Below are 10,776 nucleotides of genomic sequence, written 5' to 3' on the forward strand. Positions count from 1 at the left end.
GAAGATAGCTACAAGTTTCAACCTCTTAATTGTTATTATTATATATATATATATATATTATACAACTCTTTAATTTGTTAAATTTCCAGAACGATGGCTACAACTATTGACGTGAAGATAGCTACAAATTTCAACCTCTTAATTGTTATTATTATTAAATTATTTTAAGCTCCCGCAACTATATAAATTTCCTCAAAACTAAATATTTAAAATTCAGAATAATGTCAACAAGGATTCAAATCTGTAGTATCTTTGTATATTCGACACTTTCGTGAGTATCACGCTCATTCAAGATAATCTATCGCTACGTGTCCCGAAAATATCTCCCCAGTTTGCCGTGAAAATCTTTAGTTCATTTCGAAAATACTGGTTGTACGCTGCCTGTGACTTTCAAAGAACGACGCGAGCAATGACGTCATGGATCGCCCAAAAAAGAATATAGTTATACCACGCAACTAAATAACTGAGGCATTATTTTCTGTTATAAAGCGGATAGCTTGAAAGAAGATGGAGAAGATGTATACTAAGCGCCAAATGATTCAACCTATCATATATTTTTCGTCTCGAGTTAATATATCCTATGGAAGATCAAGCAGATCCTAATCTATCCTATAAAATATTTCAAGTGTACAATCAGATCTTACGAAGAAAAAAACTTATTTTATGATGACAAGGAAACGCGAGCTAATCATAGTTCGAGTATGCCAGGAAATTTTATGAAAAGAAAAATGAGGTGGACCCGTCATTCTTTCTTGTCAACAATGGGTAAGACATTTTCAATGTAGAGGTGTCATGCCTGAAATTTATAGGGCAAAACACAACTCTATATATATATAGTTTAATTTTTTTAATTTTTTGAAATATATACTTAAGAAACATATATGGAATTGCACATTGACAAAATTAGTTAACACAAGGTTAGGAGTTCAAATTGGTTAAAGTAAGACATTGTTTGGTTGCTAAATGAGGCGTGGCTACGAAGACATTGTGTAGAGAGCTAAGATTGGGGTATGATTACACATGGGCAACCACCCCGGTGCATGATTGGAGGTGTTTTGGGTGAACTTCAGCTCCTCTTGATTTCGTCTTTTGTTGACCCACCAGAAGTCTTTTTGTTAGTGGCACGAACAGGATGGTGGAAGCTCACCTCTTTGCTTCGGTCAATGATTCAAGCTCATTCCCTTGGTGTTGAGCCAAGTATCTGCAAGAAGAAGGTGATTTTGGTAAAGTTGGATGCCCCCATGGATGATTCTGGTTGTTGTATGATATGTCGTGAAATTCCTTCCAAGCATAATCGTGGACTAGGAAACGCTCTTGGTGTTGACCCTATGAAATAACATGGAGAACGGGCTTGGATTGTTGTTTGTCTATTTGAAGATTGTGCAGTCTTGTGGTCAGTCAAGCAGTTGTGGTGGGAAGCCAAAGCCTACTCAAGGTGATGTTTTCCCCAATTTCTCCTGTGAAGATGTTGCCAAATGGCTCAACTAAAAGCTAGGGTTGGTTTTTGGTTTATTTTGTGGGTGGTTGTTTTCAATTTATAGTCATGTTTTAATCACATTTTGGCTAGTATGGCATGTGATTTCGATATAATACTTTGATCCTGTAGATGGGTCTAGGTGGAGTCATGGTGTTTTTTGGGGTGATTCAGACTCGACATTGCCTTAGTGGCAATCTACTGATGTAAATTTTTTTATATCAATACAATATACTTCATTACCAATCAAAAATCAAAAATAAAAAGGGTTGTTCCTTTCAAATTGTTAAATTTCGCTAATACAATTGATTTTTTTAGCCCAAAATATTCTAGGATTCACCACATTTTTACACTCTTTCCACAAAGGCGGTTTCCTAAAGTTGTTCCCTCATAAGTCATCGACATAAGATCATGATGAAACTAAATTAGTAAGTACATATGGTAAAACTTTAATCCCTTTATAGATTTAGGAATTAGTATCAATACACTAAATAATCATCACTATTAATAACTTTTTTTAATAATTAATAAGAAGTTTAATAAATATAAATATGATATGTCATGGAATCAACACAATATATATGAGTAAGAAATAAATACCCTTTGTATTTCAATATCATTTCTCCCTGTAATATCATCGTTGTGCCAAAATATTCTCCTCACTCCAAACATTTGCCAAAAATCTTGGTGTTAGTCTTTAAAAGTTAGATGCAGTACTAAAATAATGGGTTCCGCTAAATTAAGATGCATACCAATGCTACAGGTTTTTACCTACACATGAAGATCATAAAGACCTATGCTAAAAAGAAAGATTCCCATTTTAAATGTTGCATTCCACCTTTTTTGTTTAAATCCAACAAATATTAGTGATGATTTCTCTATATAGTTATTGATTATGTAGCATTGTTGTGGACTAGAACAACTACTTTAGTTTCAACATGTCGACTCACCTTACTTTTGTGTCACCCCTACAATAAATTTCTTTAATTTTAGTGCTGTCCAATTTTGACAATACTATCATTTTATGGGTTTTGAACTCTTCTAATTACAATGAAATTTCCTTTTTTGTTCCAAAATACTCAATTATTCACTTACTCAAAAAAATTCCCTAATTTTGTGTGCCCTTGGCCAAATTGACCCAAAATTTCAATTTGTCAAATTTTGACAAAATGATAGTCTATCATAGGGCTTTTCAATGGTGGAAATATATAGGATGGAAACCTCCATTTCAGCCCAAAGTAAATGCAATATTTACCCAAGATTAGACCCCTCAACTATACAAATAGAAACTTGAAAAATCTCATTCTCTATTACTATATAAAATTTAGTTCATGAATTTTAAATTGTCTAGAATAACATCAATGGAAGGAAATAAATTAGGTGTCAATGATGTCAAACTGGATTCAAGTTGTAGTGCATAAAACTCATTAATGCCACCAAAATATCTTGGATTTTGAGCCACATATCTCTAGGTGTGGTGGATGAACTAATATGGTACATAAGAATCTCTAAAGCATTTGACGAAAATCAAACCCATAGTTGAATGCATCATGTTCTTATATTCTAGAACCTCAAGGGTACTGCTCAAATTATCTTAGTTCTTCTCAAGAAAATATCTGAAACTCAAGGATTCAAACAATCTGATCATATCCCATTTCAAATTAACTTAAATGCATGATATCATTCCATAAAGTATAATTTTTATCCTTGCATATATCATCTTCTTTCTCGTGATTTCTTTTTAACTCCAACATCTTTCAAACAAAGAAAGATACCCTACATTAATATATAAGTGTAATACGCCTACTTTGATATGTTGAGTAATTGATTATGTCAGGTTGTAACAATTTCCTACTTGTAGTGATGATTCTTTAATTGTTCTTAGTTATTTAATGAAATTACTTTTATGATGATGCCATATGGTGTGTCTTAGAAAGATGTTTATCATGTCCTCACAATGATGACGTATTCATATTAGAATATGATGGTATTTATATTTAGGATTTACCATTATACTTACCCCATACTTGCACATGTCTAGTGTGTGTATCTATTTTATATTTATGTTTGACATGCCTGATATGGTTGAGGGAGGGAGTCATAGTCACCTACTAGTCGGATCTACATGATGTGTCACTCCCCATCATCGCCTGTTTAGCTTAGATATATGTGCACATGTACATACTCATCTTTTATACAGATTTGCAAGTATTGAACATCGACTTCTCTGAATTGCTAGGATGAGTGTGCCCTATCACAATAACTCAATGGTAAGAATGAGGAGATAATGATGAAGTCCAATCCTAGCCATAGCCTAATTACTTGTCCTAAGAAGGAGGACATGTATATGACTTTCCACCCTTTTTAAACCCATGAGTTTATCTTTGCTTCTATTGTTTAATTTTGAGTTTTGGTCAGTTTTAGTCAATTTTGGTAATGTTGCTTTTATGTATATTTGGCTATGTGATTTATTTGGTAAATATTTTAATTATAATATTTGGGTTAATCATATAATATTGAGAATGATTAAATATTATTTGATTAAAAATAAAATGTTAAAATATGAGAATATTTAATTAATTAAAAATGAATTAGGAGGTTTATGTGATTGAATACTTCATATGTATTATTTAGGAGGTGCACAATACTTCACTAAGATTAATCTCAAGAGTGATTACAATCAAAATAGGATCTAGGAGGGATGAGTGGAAGACAACATTCAAAACCACTAAAGGACTTTATGAATGGCTGGGAATGTTGTTCAGGCTCACTAATGCCCAAGTGCTAGTACATTTATGAGGTTGATGAATGAGGTCTTTAAGGACTACATTGGTATATTTGTGGTAGTATACTTATATGAAATCTTAATTTTTAGAAAAAAAAAAAACTAAAGAAGAACACCTTAGGCATTTGAATATAATCAGATTCTGGAAGAAAACCCTTCTCATAGTACCTTCCCCTAAACTCCACAAAAAATGCCTTTACAATGCAAGAAATATCCTTAAGTAACCCAATTTAGGTTTAGGGTTAGGAATACATTTTAGAATATTCCATTTGGCATCCACCGCCAATCCAGAAGGTTCTAGAAGACATGTAAGAAGTTGGTAAAAAATTAGAAGAATTCACAAATGGTAGTCCAACTTTCAAGAGCCATAACTTTTGATATGGGACTCCGATTGACGAACCGTTTAGATTTTTAGAAATCTCTCTAAGTGCTCTATAGCCTAATAGATAAATTCACTTGTTTCCCATTTTTTAGGCTCGTACAAAGCTATTAAGTGCCTCAAACTTGACTTTTAAGTGTTCTTAGGAGGTCTCCAGGTAATTAAAAACCACCATAACTTTCAAACCATAAAGCTTTTTGACCTGATTCTTTTTCTAAATTGCTTTAAATTACAAGTACAATCATACCTCTAACTTGATCTAGTCACTTTGGAGAAACTTGGAGTACTTTTGTACTTTTATGTCAAAATTTGCTCAAAAGTTACATGCAACTTTCATGTTGCTTGAGCAACTTTTAAAGGTTTCTATGGAAGGGAAAATTAGTTATGGAGGCTCCAATTTGGCTAGAAAGATTGTAGGAGCTTAGTTTAAATATTTTTCATATCCATTCTACAAAGGTTGGACAGTTTTCTTGTAGAAACCAAATGTTGAGATATTTTCCCTTACAATATACATTCATAGTAAGACTTTTTAGCATTATTTTGGATTGAGATTGATTTTCTCTATTGGTTTATAGTTAGTACTAGTTCATATCCTTAAATTTTTATTTGTGTTTTATTTTTTGTGGATTGATAGAAGGTTAAAGAAAATCATTTCTTGAAATTGATCCTTGCTAGCAGTTCAAGGGTTTGTACATAAAAATGTCCCCGCCTTAAATTCTATCCATGGAATTTGAATTAATTTTGGAGGGATTAAATTTGGGGTTTTGTAATTTATGTTTCATTTGTAATTTCATAGGAAAATAATCTCTTCTATTTTTAAGAGCAAGCCCCAGTTGAGTAACCTGTTATGTTTGGCTAGGTGATTGCAGAAGTAGACCAAATAACATGGAGGGATGGAATGATTGATTGATTGGAATGGTAGGAAGAATTCAATTCAAGGTAGAAAGACCTAATTGAAAGGTTTCACTGAGTGTTGGATCTATCTCTCAAATATCAATCCAAAAATTTATCAGTGTAACCCTTGTTAAGCCTAAATACACCCAATTTTGGAACAAAAGATTGCACAAAGGATACTATCCTAAAACATCTTAAATATTGATATCTCCCAAAAGAGTATTGGGTATGATCATTTATTTTATGAGTTCTTTGGAATAATTTTGAGTTATTACTTAAAAGTTGAAAACCCTAGGCCTAATTGATAGCTTGTCCTAGTAGGTTAAAAACACCTCTTTGTGAAATCAATAAAGGAATAGAGTCAAGAAACTTTAAAAGTGAGTTATAGTGAACAAGAGAGAGTTGCTTAAGGTTATTTCACCTAATGCTTCTCCATTAATACATTTGGAAGTGGATATGAGTAGACATGTCAGTCTACCTTGTGTTGTGGAGAGTTTTAGTGAGTCTAGTTGGTAAAGTCTTAGAAGAAACATTTTTTGGTGGTAGGGATAATTATGAAAGAAGTACAAGGTCATGTGAAATATGGTATGTAGTGAAACACAAGAGGGTAGGTGAGTTGATTCATTGAAAGGTACAAAGAACAGGTTGGATGTAGGAGTTCCCTATTACATAGACAAAGGAAAGCATCATACAAAGTCTTCGGTTAGGTGACATATTGATATCATGATTAATTAAACATTTACTTCACTATGACCTTGTTCATTGATCTCCAAATGTCCACTTCTCAATGTACTTCATTTTGAGCAAGGTAATGTTTTTGGTTTCCTATCTGATCGTATATTTGATAAGCATGGAATTATTGCACAATCTTCTATAGGTTTTTAGTTTTTCATGTCTCTATGCAAATTACTCTTTATAAGTTCTATAGTTTCTTGTTATATCTTTTCTTCTACTTCTAAATTTGATGTCAATGTAAAAAGCTTCTAAATTTGATGTCAATGTAAAAACTCTTTATTATCAATATATATGTCATACGCTCCAACCTTTTGTTAAAAAAATTTGTCTATGTGGGGAATTATTTCTAATAAGAGGAGAAAACTTTGTGCAACACGCCATTATTTATTTTGTTGTTTTATCAGCTAATGAAGAGAAAATATCTTTTAATATTCAACATTTCTAACTTTCTAAATTTGACAAACTCTTCAAAAAATCAATTTCTTGAGGGTGATTGTGACGTTTCATTTTCCCAAGTTGCTTCATCATTTGCATCTTCTCCATCACTTAGGATTTTTCTTCATGACCTTGACTTGATTTGCAACTGCACCCTTATAAACTTGATCTTTATCTTCAAATTTTTCTCTAATAACCTTGTTGTTGAATACTTTTCCTTATCTGACATTTTTGAGCTTGAAGTCTTCCTATAGCATCAACTTGTAGTCTTGAGCATCCTTTTGCCATCACCCTCATCCTACCAAGCCTCTAGCTTTAACTCTTGAAATATTTTCTCCTACTAGAATAAAACCCTTTTATTAGCCCCCTAGAATTTAAAAAATTTAGACCGAATATTTTAATTGAAATTAATAGGGTAGAGTTTATTAATTGGTATACTAGTGAATTTTATTACTAAAGAGTTGAAAAGGGTCTTTCAAAATTTTCTCTAAGTAAATAAAACAAAAAAATGTCAAATTGTTCTGTTAATTATATCAAATTCTTTCTCAAATAAAATTTACTACCTTCATTACATAAGAATTCCAATTGAAAGAAATAATCTAATTAAATCCTCATGGAACTTAAGAGGAAGACAATAGTTTTAATTTTTATTTTAATGTAACAATTATTTCATATAAGAAAATTAAAATTCAAAACAAACAAAGACAAAAAATTAACAGTTTAAAGAAAAACACCAATTATTACTTCCTCCTTTAATAATATCAAAAGAACCATTTTAAATTTCTTATATTAATTATAAAATAAAATAATCCACCTTTCTTATATAAGAAATGCAAAGGTTGACGCATGATTAGATATAAGGGGCAGACCCAACTTACCCCAAAAAATCAATTAACTAAAAAAAAAAATCTTCTCAAATTATTGGAATATTAAAAAACTTTCTATAATTAATTAAAAATAAATCAATGTTCTAACAATTCAATCTCAGAGGGCTTACCTTGTGTTCCCATGTGCCTGCTTAAGTGGGTTTTGTGCTTAAGTTTAAGTAGTTAAGTGTTCACATGGACATTTTAAATTGTCTAAAAAGGATAATTTGGAATTTTTAGCTATTTTGGTGGAGCAACTATTATTTAGTGATTGAAATTAAGTTAGAGGAAAAGAGGAGGGGTTGAAAATAAGTAGTGGCTACTTATAGAAAAAAATGCCAGATGACTCCACAAACTCTTTTCCCTCTTATTTTTTAAGATTTTATTTCTATTTTTTGTCTGTAAAAATATTATTCAATTAACTAATTTACATTTCAAATTTTTTGCTTAAAAATAAGCAACAAAATATATATTCTTGGGGCCATTAGCTCCACAATTATTGCCTAAGAAGTTGAGCAGCCACTCCTAGCCAAAATAAGCTAAATGGTGGCATGGGAACATGCTCTTAAATATCACACACTAATAGCTTCATTCCTAAACTAAAAGTATTAAATAGTCAAAGCTAACTTATTTTTTCAAGCTTAATTTTTACCTTAGTGTGTGATATATAAGGGTGGCCAATAAATCCTCCCTAATGAAATCTTGAAGTAATGTGTGCAAGGTTGCAGAGTTAGAGTGTCACTATTTGACTAAAAAAGATTGCTAGTTGTAGCATAGTATTGAGGACATTTTGGTTTTGGTTCCTAAATTATCTACTCTTGGGGTTTATTGTTAGCGCCCTTCTTCTCTACATTTTTCTCAGCTCGTAAGATTATTGTTGGAAGATGGTTTTTGGTTCACTTCTAAATCCCTCTAATTTTAAAATGTAACAAATTACATCATATTTTTAGTGGTCTATCAATTGATCCTTCACTTTGACTCATCCATCACACACCAAGATTGAGTTTTCTTGTTTAAAATACCCTTATCAAAAATCCAAAAATCAAGGTTTCATGTGATCTTTGAGTTTTCTTGTATACAGCTCTCTGTTTGAGCTTTCCTTCTATTTTTTCTACCTGTCAAACAACATTTACTACGGGAGTTTTTAGGCTAGTTTATAATGGCCCTGTCCAATGGTGACCCAATTGTTGATACTGGTGTTCACATTGCTCCTTCAAAAAGTCATGGCACCTCCATTGAACAAACGTCCTCGCAAGTTCATCTCGAAGGTTTTTCACGAGGTAATCTTGATATTATCCTTCCCTTGCAATAATTTGATGTTGATTGTGATTGGCTAGAACAACATACCTTAATAGGGTATTTTGTGGGTAGGACTCCTAAAACTATGCTCCAAGAATGGGTTAACAAGAACTTGTGCAAAATCTTATCAAAGGTTTTTTTAATTTTACTTTTCCAACCCGTCATAGGCAGATGTGGTTTTTAGCAATGGTCATTGGTTTGTGCATTCTTCCCTCCTTATTTTTCAAAGATGGTCGAGAGATTTCACTATCTCTGATGACAAAAATCTTAGGGTTCCTATGTGGGTAGAGTTCCCTAGTTTACCCTTGCCATGTTTTCCTTTTATTGAGTCCATTGTCAATACCCTTGGCAAAGTTATTACAAAGAAACATGAAAAAAATTCAATGCTTGTCTTCAGAAACTTGTTTGCGTTGAGGTTGATCTTTCCAAAGATCTTAAGGATTCTGTGGAAATACAGATTGGTTCCCAAACCTTCTCTAAGAAGGTGCTTTATTTGAACCTGCCTAACACCTATTATAGGTGTCAGTCAATGGAACACAAGATTAGGGATTGCCCTTTGGCTATGCCTAGGGTTAAACCCTCGCCTAAAGAGGTTCCTTCCAAACCAATAGAAGGGAAAAAAGAAGAATGGACTACTGTTGGGCGCAAGGGCAAGGCTCCCTTGGCTCCTAAACAGTTATATGTGGCTGTCATTTTGGTTCCTCCTATCTCAACAAGAGTGAAAACCCTAGCCAGTGTAGGGACACAAATGGTTTTTTAAGAACCAAACCCTATTGTTTCACGAGTTTTAAACCTGGGTTCACAAGGGATTAAGGCAGCTGCCAGGGCTAACACCTCAGTTGTGATTCACACCCCTCTTGTTGCTTCTTCCATAGTGACTTAGAATATGTGGTGTTTTCACAATCCTCCCGAACGTGTTGAGAAACTAGAGGAGAAACATCAGGCCATCAGTCTAGAGGATTTTCCTTCTAGCTTTAACCTAGTTTCAAATTTCTTACAGAATAGTTACTCCTTTCTTGAGGGCAAGGAAGATATGGAAGAATTTTCATGAATTTTTTATCATGGAATGTGAGAGGTCTTATAGACCTCTCCAAAAAGTACTATGTCAGGGATACCTGTCATAGACTTGGTAATTTAGATTTTCTCTATATGTAAGAAGTTAAGATCTCTGGTTTCATGCATTCTTCTGCATGTCAACTTGGCCAGATGGCATTATATTTTCCTCTCAACACAATTCTGGCAGAGGTGTTGTAGTTACTCTCTTGTCACTTCATCTTCATTCTGTTATTATTTCGCATGGTTTTGACCCCATGCATAGAATCATTTGGCTTTTGCTTTCCATTAGCAATCATTTTTTTGGAGTTGTTAATGTTTATGCTCACAATGATGCTGTGGAAGGATCTCAAATGTGGGGTTGGTTGGTCAATAACTTGCCTCCAGCTACTTGGGTTATGTGTGGTGACTTCAATATGGTTGAGCTAGCCTCTAACAAAGATGACATTTTGCCTTTTCACTGGATAGCTAGGGAAAGGGAAGCTTGGTACTACATGCACAATAAATTAAGCCTTTTTTATCCCAATACTAAATGTCGCCAACATAGTGGGGTTTGGCACACTTGATCCAACTTCCAAGCTGGATCTAACCACATTTTAAAACGTCTTGATCATGCCATGATTACTGCACAATATTTTTTCTCCTTTTCTGAGGATCAAGATTTACCTATTATTCCCTTGCCATATGTGACGTTATTAGACCGCTATGCCATTTATTTTGCTATTTCGTGGCACATAGCTATCCAAAGAGTTGTCAGGTCTCAATTCTTCCTCAACATGTCAGTGTTGATGCATGCTTCCACTATTGCTGATATACTACATGTCTAGAATTTGGATTCATGTCCTCATTCTCAGAC

The sequence above is a fragment of the Cupressus sempervirens genome, chromosome 7, assembly GCF_028749045.1.
Source record: "Cupressus sempervirens isolate cs-2001-9-10 chromosome 7, ASM2874904v1, whole genome shotgun sequence".
Lineage (NCBI taxonomy): Eukaryota > Viridiplantae > Streptophyta > Pinopsida > Cupressales > Cupressaceae > Cupressus > Cupressus sempervirens.